This window comes from Lissotriton helveticus, chromosome 7, assembly GCF_964261635.1.
Source record: "Lissotriton helveticus chromosome 7, aLisHel1.1, whole genome shotgun sequence".
Taxonomy (NCBI): Eukaryota; Metazoa; Chordata; class Amphibia; order Caudata; family Salamandridae; genus Lissotriton; species Lissotriton helveticus.
In genome coordinates this window covers 1820624196-1820634635 of record NC_136068.1, presented here as the reverse complement: position 1 = coordinate 1820634635, position 10440 = coordinate 1820624196, and positions in this window count along the sequence as shown.

The following is a 10440-nucleotide window of genomic DNA, read 5'->3' as shown; positions in this document are numbered from 1 at the left end:
TGGTCCGGATCAGCTGGTGGTGTTTGCGGGTGGCGTTCTTGAGGGCTGTCATGTTTTCTGTTGATTGGTTGTTGCGCCAGGCTTTTTCGAGGGTCCGGCAGGATTTCTTGGAAATTTTGAGGTCGTTGGTATACACGAGGCTTTGTTGCTGCCTGGTCTGCCGGGGGCATTCTTCATTGGTGCAAGGGCGTCGGCGCAGTTGGTGAGCCACTGTGTGAGGTTGCGGGCTGCTTTGTTGGAGTCCCTAGTGTTGCTGGGGGGGGGTTCTGGCTCAGGGAGGTGGTGAGCTGGTCAGTGGTGATCTTGCCCCAGCATCTTCGGGGAGCCTGTTGCGGGTGGTGGTGGGTCGTGGTTTTCCTGAAGCTGAAGTGGACGCAGCTGTGGTCTGTCCAAGGTAGTCCGGTTGTGTGGCTAAAGGAGATGTGGTCGCTGGAGGAGAAGACTGGGTCAAGCGTGTGGCCGGCGTAGTGGGTGGGGGTGTTCGCCAGTTGCTTGAGTCCGAGGTTGGCGAGGTTGTCCATTATTGTCATTGTTGTTTTCAAGGTGGAAGTTGAGGTCCCCTAGGAGGATGTAGTTGGAGGATGTGAGGGCGTGTGGGCTGATGAAGTCTGCAATGGCTTTGCTGAATTGTGTGCGTGGGTCTGTAGATGAGGGTGCCTCTGAGGGGGGTCTTGTGGTCGGGGTGTATCTGGAAGTGAAGGTGTTCGACGGCGGTGAGGGTACCGTCGGAGTTGGTCGTGATGCGGATGGTGTTTTTGTGGACAATGGCGATGCCTCCTCCGGTTTGGTTGGTGCGGTCCCTTCTAGTGATCTTGTAGCCCTCTGGGATGGCTGTGGCGATGTCGGGGGCTGAGGAGGCATTCATCCAAGTTTCTGTGAGGAAGGCGACGTCTGGCGCTGTTGTGTCGAGGATGTCCCAGAGTTCGACGGCGTGCCTGTGGACAGAGCGGGTGTTGCAGCGGCCTGCATTATGTAGGGGTCGAGGGAGGGAGGAGCAGCTGGGAGGGGGAGCAGGGCCAATCGGGGGTCGGGGACGGGGCCGCAGCGGCGGGAACGAGGGGGAGCAAGTGGCACTGAAACATGGAGGGAAACAAACAACGTGAACAGAACGCAAAGGGGCACAAAATAAAGAAACGCTAAGGGAGTACAGGCAACACAGTACAGTCAATGGGGCACAGAACGTGAATCAAAAAGAAAAGGGTAACACAGTGGAGACAGTACAATCGGCAGTAGAATAAAGGCAATAAAGAGCAGAATAGAGAGCAAGCTTACGCCCACTGGACCACCAGGGATCGAACCGGCGGCAGCAGCGGGGCACAGGGCAGACACAGCACTAGCACGGCAAGCTAATGCGTCGGGGGAGCCACCTGGCCTGAAAACAGGGTCAAGGGTCGCTCCTCTAACGCGCAGCTGCCTGCATTATGTAGGGGTCGAGGGAGGGAGGAGCAGCTGGGAGGAGGAGCAGCTGGGAGGGGGAGCGGGGACCAATCGGGGGTCAGGGGCGGGGCCGCAGCGGCGGGATCGAGGGGGAGATTAGAAGGAACCCAGTGCATATTCAGAGTCCGACAAATAGTAGGGGGTAACCATGCCATAGGAGTACTTTCCTACACATGTTTTGTGGGTACAATGACCCATAACATCAGTGGGTAGACATGTTTCAGCCTTTTGTATGCCACGTATGTATACGATCAGTAGGCATTCTTTGGGACCAAAAACTATGTTGAATCCTTACGACTCAGTGTTGGTATTTCAAACTCTGGACTGGTTAGACTGAACATACAACATGAAGCATGTCCACAACAAATAGACCATAATGGATCTTTTCCTCTTTATTGGGTCAAGATTAAAAAAAGCTATGTTTATGTACCCGTTAGCGGGTATCTTTTGGCCCATAACATTATTTTCTCCGCTGCTTTGGCACAACATGGTTAACATGTGCAAGAAGGCTTGCAAACACAATGGGAACAAAACAGCCCGAACTGCCAGGCCAGGTCCTCCCTGAACCAAACCACACATACCCCAGACTAGTTTCACCCTTATTAGGGCTCATCAGCCAGGTATAGCTTGGCTCCAGTGGCACAGTGAGCACAGGAGCCACGCCTGGTCCTACCCGGCCCACTTAGAGCATCAAAAAGAAAGTAATGGATGGATGACTTTGGATGTAGCATAAATTCAGTAGGCAGTAGATATGGTTAAAAAGCCATAGCCTACTGCCTAATGTGATGAAAGTAGCTAGTATGTCTGGAGTCATCAGCTAACCGTATTCCCCAGAACATCAATACCGTCCTTTCATTTTCCAGAACAGCCCTAGAGAGGCTATAAATTGTCTTAAAATAAACATTCACTGATTTGTATGTCCTGGGATTAGGTAAACTGTTGTCTGGATAGGTTTTGTGATGCAGCGTCAATATGCTGCATTTACTGGCCACTTTCCCTCAGTAGATTCTCATGCAGTGTTTTTAATTACATTACAATTATTCTGGAAATAATTTCAAGGTTTTGAGGTGACACAACTAAAGCCCTCCAAAAGTCTGGCATAAAGGCCTGTACAGAAGCAATACAAGTACTGCACAGAGTGCATGTGCCATGTGAGAACTGTTTTATGGGTCTGCTGTTGTTTCCAATGCAACCAAGCATTAACAAAGCCTCTATGTGTAGCTTGCATTTCCAATTTGCAGGTCAGACTTAATCGCTATTGCAAAGTTGCATAGTGCACTAAATGGGTATTTCAGAAGCAGGACAACTGGTGGGCACCCTGAATGTCATCAACAGCCCAGGGTGCGAATATGAATAACAATAGGCCATTCCACTCATTGAAACCAATAGCGGTAGGACTCTTAGGCATCCATAGCAACTAATTTATTTTGCTATAAAGCGAAGTAGTGTCTTGACAGACAGTGCATCTATCAAGAGAGGAGGCTTCAGAAGCTCCACGTTTTTATTGTGCTCTTGCCCATGGCAGAACACAGTTATGTCCACCACTCCCGCTGAAGTCTTCTCGCTACTACTTCCTTAGCATTCCATCCATGAAACAAAATCCTACACTGGAATACCGAGGCAGCTTTGAGATCTCGTGTTTACACGTGATCACTACAACCTCACATTTTGCAGTGAAAAAAGTAAATAAAAATTGTTGTATACAATGTTTATATGAGTTGGAGAACTGGATGTGATAAAATATGAGTGTACTCTACACATTAATAGTCTCTCATGCACGCATATAAGTCTTTCCTGGGAGGTAGGATAAACCGAAACAGCCTATTGCATGATGGCGACGCCAAAATGCTCCTTGATGCTGACAAAAGACATGATTAGCAATCTATCATGCCAATGGCTGAAGGTGGCTCAGCCAAGCAAGCCAATTAATTGAAGGGGGTTGACCCAAATTGACTATGTATTGAGCAGAAAAGGTTAGCTTTAGCAAATCTTAGAAACGTCTTTGTGGCTCTTGGATGCCACGTGGTGTATCCGGCGATTTAGATGGTGGGTCCACTCTCACAGGAGAACTTCTGCAGGGCATGAGACATTTGTAGTTGACACCCAATGTGCTGCATAATGAGGCAACCACTGCAGTAGGGACAGATAATGGTCTGGGGCCATGAGCTTCCACTGAGCTGAAGTCTTTGAGCTCAGAGTGCACTCTGTTAGGCCCCTAACACGCATCCCAGTTAACTCACAACTTCTCCGCTAGTAGCTAGAAGGTAAAGAGCAGGGGCCTATGGGAAATAGTATTTTTAAACTTTCACAAAGTTTGATATGAACCCTATTTTCCCTTGGAGCTAAAAGAGACATCACCGACACAACTAATCGAGGCGGGCTACTCGAAAACAAAAATTCCTCTGATTACAGCTTTTCCTTAGCAAGATCCCATTCCACCCTACAATGATACACAAGTAGAGTAGAATAAACCTCTCATAGCTGGTATTGCACCATCCAAAAAAAAACCTCACACATTTGTGCAAAAGGCAAAATTTCATTTTCCAGGAGCCAGCACTGAAGCAACTCAGAATGTCCCAAAGAAGAAGTGATCAAACTGAAAAAGATTTAGTAAATCCCACCCAATGGAAGTAACAAAGAGAATAGTGGAAAAAACACGAATCCTATGTAGAAGTACATGTGAAATCCAAAAAGACAACAAACTAATACCGATGCTCAAACCTCCACAGGAAGTCATTTTACTAGCATAAGACAGTGAACAAACCACCCTACCCCAAGATTCAATTACTTTATTACAAACTAAAAAAGTAAAACTAAATAATAAGCTACAGTGACTGCAGTTCACACACCCCTGTAGACACCAAAAACGTGACATCCCGCCAGAGCTAAATAGGGTGATAAGTCCGCCCAGAAGTCATTTTGCTTAAAAGGTCAAGTACTTGGGATATACGCCTAATTTTAGTATCAAAATGATAACCCTCTTATCAACAGAAAAACCTTTCAAATGCCTACAAGACAAAACAGAACAGCACCCACTCATGGGTGCCCAGGAACCACAACAAAAAATCTTGATTGTTTCCAATCATTGACCAATCAAAACTTGTAAACGATGCCTTCCCAGTCAAAACACAATTAACTTCCATCACAGTCTTAACTATACTTTCTCCTCAACAGATGAAGAGTCACAGCACATAGCAAGCTGTCTGCGGATATGATCCTGGCGTAGAACCACAATCCCCTTTTCCTGACCACCACATGGTTCGCCCTCGTCTCCCAAATATTCAAGGATCGCTTCGACTAAAGGGCTGCACCATTCTCCATTCAGATGTAGTGAAAGGGCAGAGTATTGCTAGCCTACTTAACAGCATCTCTTGCAAATCTAGTAGTGAACATCTAAATCTCCCCTTTCAAAATGTGGGAAACTAATATCATTCCCCAACCCAGGAAATATAATCCTTATCTGCAACTATGCATGGAGTACATCACCTACCGGTGCTTTCACTTGAAAGACTACAACTATGCATGACTTACAACCTCTGCTGGAGATATAATTTTGCCTGGAAGGTTTCAGCCTTTACTGCTGTTCTCCAAAACAACAACCTTGACCAACCCTGCACTAAGCTAAGCTAACATATGACAAGGATTCCCTTCTGGGCCTAAGTAATGATGAACCCTGAGTCCCTGAATGCAGAACCCTTACCCTGGCCCAACCTAGACACCATAAAAACCTCAGCTAATTTGAACAGTCGATAATGACATAAAAATGTCTGTATTGTCATAGTTGTAGAAAGGCTGAAGTAGATTGTCCCTGTATCTAGCTTGTAAAGTTATTTGATGTAAATGTTCCGTGCAATCACTGAGGCTCTTATTTCTGTTTGTAAGGAACCAGCGGCATCACTAGGGGATTGCTGATGGAGTGATCAGTACGAGTGCAGCTAAGGCATGCAGCAGTGGTCAGTCGGACCAAGAGGGTGTGCATGTGTGCATTGTTAGCTACAAAGTGGTGCGATGGGGGGTACAGGCTAAGCGGCTTGAACCAAGTCAGTTGATTATTGTTTGATGGTTGCATCATTTTCTCACAAGAGAAGCAGATGATCTGGATTGAGCAGGACCAAATATAAGTAAAGTGGCAATAAGGGCAGTCTTTATTACTCAACCTTTTAAAAGGAAATTTTAAAAAACACTGGGTATGTGAAACTAACAGACTTTGCAGATGAAGAGGATTTCCGGTTGGATTCTGAGGGGGACAGTGTTAGAAAACAGAATAGCTGAAGAAAGATAATAGGCATCTTTAGAAGACATAATGTGGTTAAAATAAAGAGATACTATCCTCTGAGTAAGAATGAAAAAGAGGAGTTTGATTTAAAACTATAATTACTTCAATGACAAAAGTCAAGTACAGCCATGTCACCAGACTCACCTAGAATGACCACACCATCATCCACTTCACCATCGCAGGATCCCTAGGCACCACCACCCAGCCTCCCAGCTCCTCCTACTACAGCTGGAACAAAGTGATAGAGATCCAATGGATGGACACCCTCAACACCAGCCATTCCGACCCGGCAATCATACTGGGACAGGCCGTCAGGAACTTCTCCGCCTAGATGATACCACAATCCGAGCTACCTTCAAGCCAGTCCTCAACAAATACCTTCAATGCCTGAAAGACATAAAAAAATGTGCCCTGGAGGACCGCATCGAAGCCAGCTCCAACCACAGCAAGGAACTCTTTAACATAATCAGAGAGTTCTCCTGCAAGTCAGCCACCAAGAACACGATCTCCCCTACCCAAGAACTCTACAGCACCCTGGCAGACTACCTCCACAAGATAGCCACTATCTGCAGAAACTTCGAACCCCAGGTCACCGGCCTCAATAGGCTCCTCACAAAAACTGACGCCACCTACAACCATCCACTAACCGCCCGGCAACAGCTCACCACACAGAGCACCACAGCCATCATGGACTCAATCCACTTCGGAGCACCCACGGACCCCTGCTCCCACCTACTCTTCAACCCCAGGATCCTTGATCTTGCATTCCTACTCAGCAACAAACTCACCGCCATTTCTCAACTCTTTTATCACCACAGCCACCTACACCAAACAATGGAAACAAGCAGAAGTCAGACCCCTGCTCCAGAAACCCTCTACCAAACCCCACACACAAGAACCACTGCCCCATCTCTTTGCTCCCCTTCCTTGCCCAAGTCCAAGAGAGGAGAGACAGCACCTGTGATCCTCCTCGACTGCTAAGCGAAGTTCAATACCGTATCCCAGCACACAATCATCAAGATACTCTGCCACATCGCGATCCAGGGAGACGCCCTCAAATAGATCGCATCCATCCTCACAGGATGAAGCCAGAGACACCGCCTACTGCCTTTTACCTCAGAGCCAAAGAGTACCATCTGCGGTGTCTCTCAAGGTTCATCCCTTAGCCCTATCCTCTTCAACACGTACACGACATCCCTGACCTATATTGGCAAAACCCCTGGCCAGAACATCATATCCTACGCGGATGAAACCAAAGTCATCCTCTAACTTTCAAGACCCCTCCACATCTAGAACCAACTTCCACGAATGTATGACAAGCGTCCCTAACTGGATGAAGATCAACTGCCTGAAGCTCAACATGGACAAGAAGGACAACACATCCCCATGGAACACCTGGTGGCCCTCTGAACTCTGAAGCCCACAGCGACAGATAACGCTCGCAACCTTGGCATCATCCTGGACAGTACACTCAACATGAAACGCCAGATCAACGCAGTCACCTCTGCTTTCTTCCAAACCATTTGCATGCTCTAAAAGATCTTCAGATGGGTCCCCGTCAACATCAGGAAGGTAGTCACTCAAGCTCTAGACATCAGCCGACTGGACTATTGCAACGGACTCTACGCAGGACTCATCACCCAACTCCTAAAGAGACTCCAGATGATACAGAACTCAGCTGCCAGATTCATCCTCAACCTCCACAAATGGACCTCCATCACCCCACCCCAGGAACCTCCACCGGCTCCCCATCCAGAAAAGGTGCCAATTCAAGATGCTGATACATGCCTAAAAGGAGCCCCACGGCGAAGGACCACCATGCATCAGCCACCGCATGAACTTCCACCAACCCTCCAGACACCTGTGGTCCGCCATCCTCACTCACACTCCCCGCATCCTCCGAAGTAACAGTAGAGGACGTTCCTTCTCCTACCTCGCCGCCTAGTCCTGGAACAACCTTAACCTGCGCCTCCGAGCATCATCCTCCCTGCCTGAATTCAGAAAGGGACTCAAGACCTGGCTTTTCGACTGATCCCCGCAGGAACCCAGTGCCTGGACACCCTGGCGGGTGATTAGCCGCACTCTACTAATCCTAGTTGATTGATTGAAAGAATACAACGAATATCCACCCATGGGGCATGAAAAGGCGCAAACTCAAATGAGTGTGATGTTAGAAATGTAAAAACTAAAAGAAGTCCTCTTTTCATAGAATGTATATGACTAGATGTTTCACTTGGTGCCAAAGAATCAAATCGGATATTAATTCCTGTGTCTTGTGACATCAGGGGATTTCTATATGCTTCTGCTGCTTGATTGAACTATTTGCACATAGGTGATCTGGAGTCGACTTAAACACAACCTACTACCACAGTGAACACAAACACTTTGTACTTTTGCAGACGTCTTTGTCCTCATCATTTCAATATCACTTTGCACTTTCCATCGTTTCCTTTTGGCGCATTGGATTTCTTGTAAGTATAGAAGTCTTGGCCTTTAGTCAAGTCTTTCCCTTCTATCAAAGTTAATCCCAGTTTTCCATTGCCAGATTTAAACAGGCTTCTTATAACGGATTTACATGTAATGTTTCAATGCAGAGTGTAATTCTCCGTTTTCTTTTAAGCCCATTTAAAGCTTTATCACTCTGGTGCGAAGTTTGGAGCTGACAACATGAAAGTCCTGTCAATTTTCGAATCTGAAACCACCAAACACGCGTGGTGTCTTTTAAAGCCGACTTGGGGACTTTTTAAAACCTCAGTAGGTGCAATACATGTTTATATTGTCTGTGACCTGGCAAGAGCAGTCACTAGCAGCATCAGGGTACAGACTGTACAGCCCTGCTTTTCAACGTGTCTCTTCTGTATTTATGTATTTTTTACAGCCTTTCATTGACATTAAATCTGATCACCCTTTCTTCGTCTCCAGTATGTTCTGTTTGAGTGTTCTCCTTTGAAGCATCACTGTTAGATAAAAGGCTCTACACTTTTGTAACTTTTTTCTAAAGTTTCACTTTTACTCCTGCCATGTTTTCTTTAGAAAACTCAGTCTGCACCTGAAATGCATATGGTATGGAACAAGAACTCTCCAAACAGCCTGCTGTAGACTTGTGTAATGTATTAATGTAGCATGAAAGACACCTTTGCCACTTAGTGGTATATCATGTCGTTTGATATTCTTTTGGCAAATTAAGATGCCTACATTTTAAGACCTCAGGGACCAAGCTGTCAAACTGAGCCTCTTGGACCTTGGATAACACTAAGGTTCCCCTCTGCATAATGGAGTGGAGAAGGTTGGAACTTTTATTGCATCTTCAGTGTCATTTTCAACAGAAGGGAGAGTCGTGGTTGACAGCCTTCTGTGGCAAAATCAAGGAGATATGAGATTAATTACATTTGTTGACTAGCTGTGGTATAAAAAGAATTGGTGGAAGCCGGTACCTTGAAGAAAATGTAGGCATATGATGGAAATATTCCTATGCAAGGTGTTTCCCATACTGAGAATATACTTTCCACCACTGAATGGTCTAATTACAATTCATGAGATATGTCTATAGTCTGTTTAGGATGCCTGCCTGAAATGTTGTTCTGCCGGTAGGTGTTGTGCAACCAGACACATTTCCTTGAGGATGGCCCAATGACAAAGCTCCTGTGCTACATTTGACAGCTGGTTTAGAAAACTATGGTCATTTGGTCTGTCTTAATCTGTGCCACCACTCAGTATATAAAGTATATAACAGTGAAGGACGTTCCTTCTCCTACCTCGCCGCCAAGTCCTGGAACAACCTTAACTTGCGCCTCCGAACATCATCCTCCCTGCCTGAATTCAGAAAGGGACTTAAGACCTGGCTTTTCGACTGATCCCTGCAAGAACCCAGTGCCTGGACACCCTGGCGGGTGATTAGCCGCAATGAAAATAATTACTATGAAATGAAAAGCTTTCAGTGCTAAGTGTGGTGTACTGATTTCCAATAAATGTATGTTTCACTGACCACCTGTTTCCAGTGACCTTAGATTGATAAAATGTGCCCCAACACTGTGTGAGGTATCTACTGTTATTGTCAGAGTAGGGACTGTTGGTCTGGTGTTTCTCACCTTTCCTGCGTCGTCCTTGAATACACAGTTTTACAACATCTCAACTCTCTGAGAAACAAGCAAAAGTCCTTCCAAGTGCCCAGAAGACTATGCCCATTGGTTATCACTCTTCTCGCAGACTGTAACTCCAGGTAAAAACGAATTTGTTTATGAAATGCCCGAACATCACTCTGAACGTATCTGCTCCCAAAAATGTTTTCAGTGGTGGTGGTGTTATCCCCCTTAAAAGTTGTCAGAGCTGGCAGCATCAGAGAGGTACATGTCTTGCGATCCCAGAGCTGGGCCTCCACACCATGATAGACTAAGGCCAAAACACCTACATTACACAATGCTAATCACTCGAAGTGAACTTTCTAAGACAACCGGGCAAAACCTAAAAGATTGTCTAGAAAACACAGACACAAGACTGCAAATATAAACAGGTATTCCCCGAGACTTGCATATCAGCGCAAGGACACCTTTAAGGGTAATCGCAGCGCTCTATAAATTCAGTAACATAACATCTCCTATAGTTGAAGTCCATGAAAGTTGATCCCAATCTGCAGTCTGTGAGATCACGTTTTAGATCACCATCCTGACTGTTTTCCATCACCGAAAATCGCATGTGTCCAGTCCAGATGAAGCTGCGTACCTGGAAAT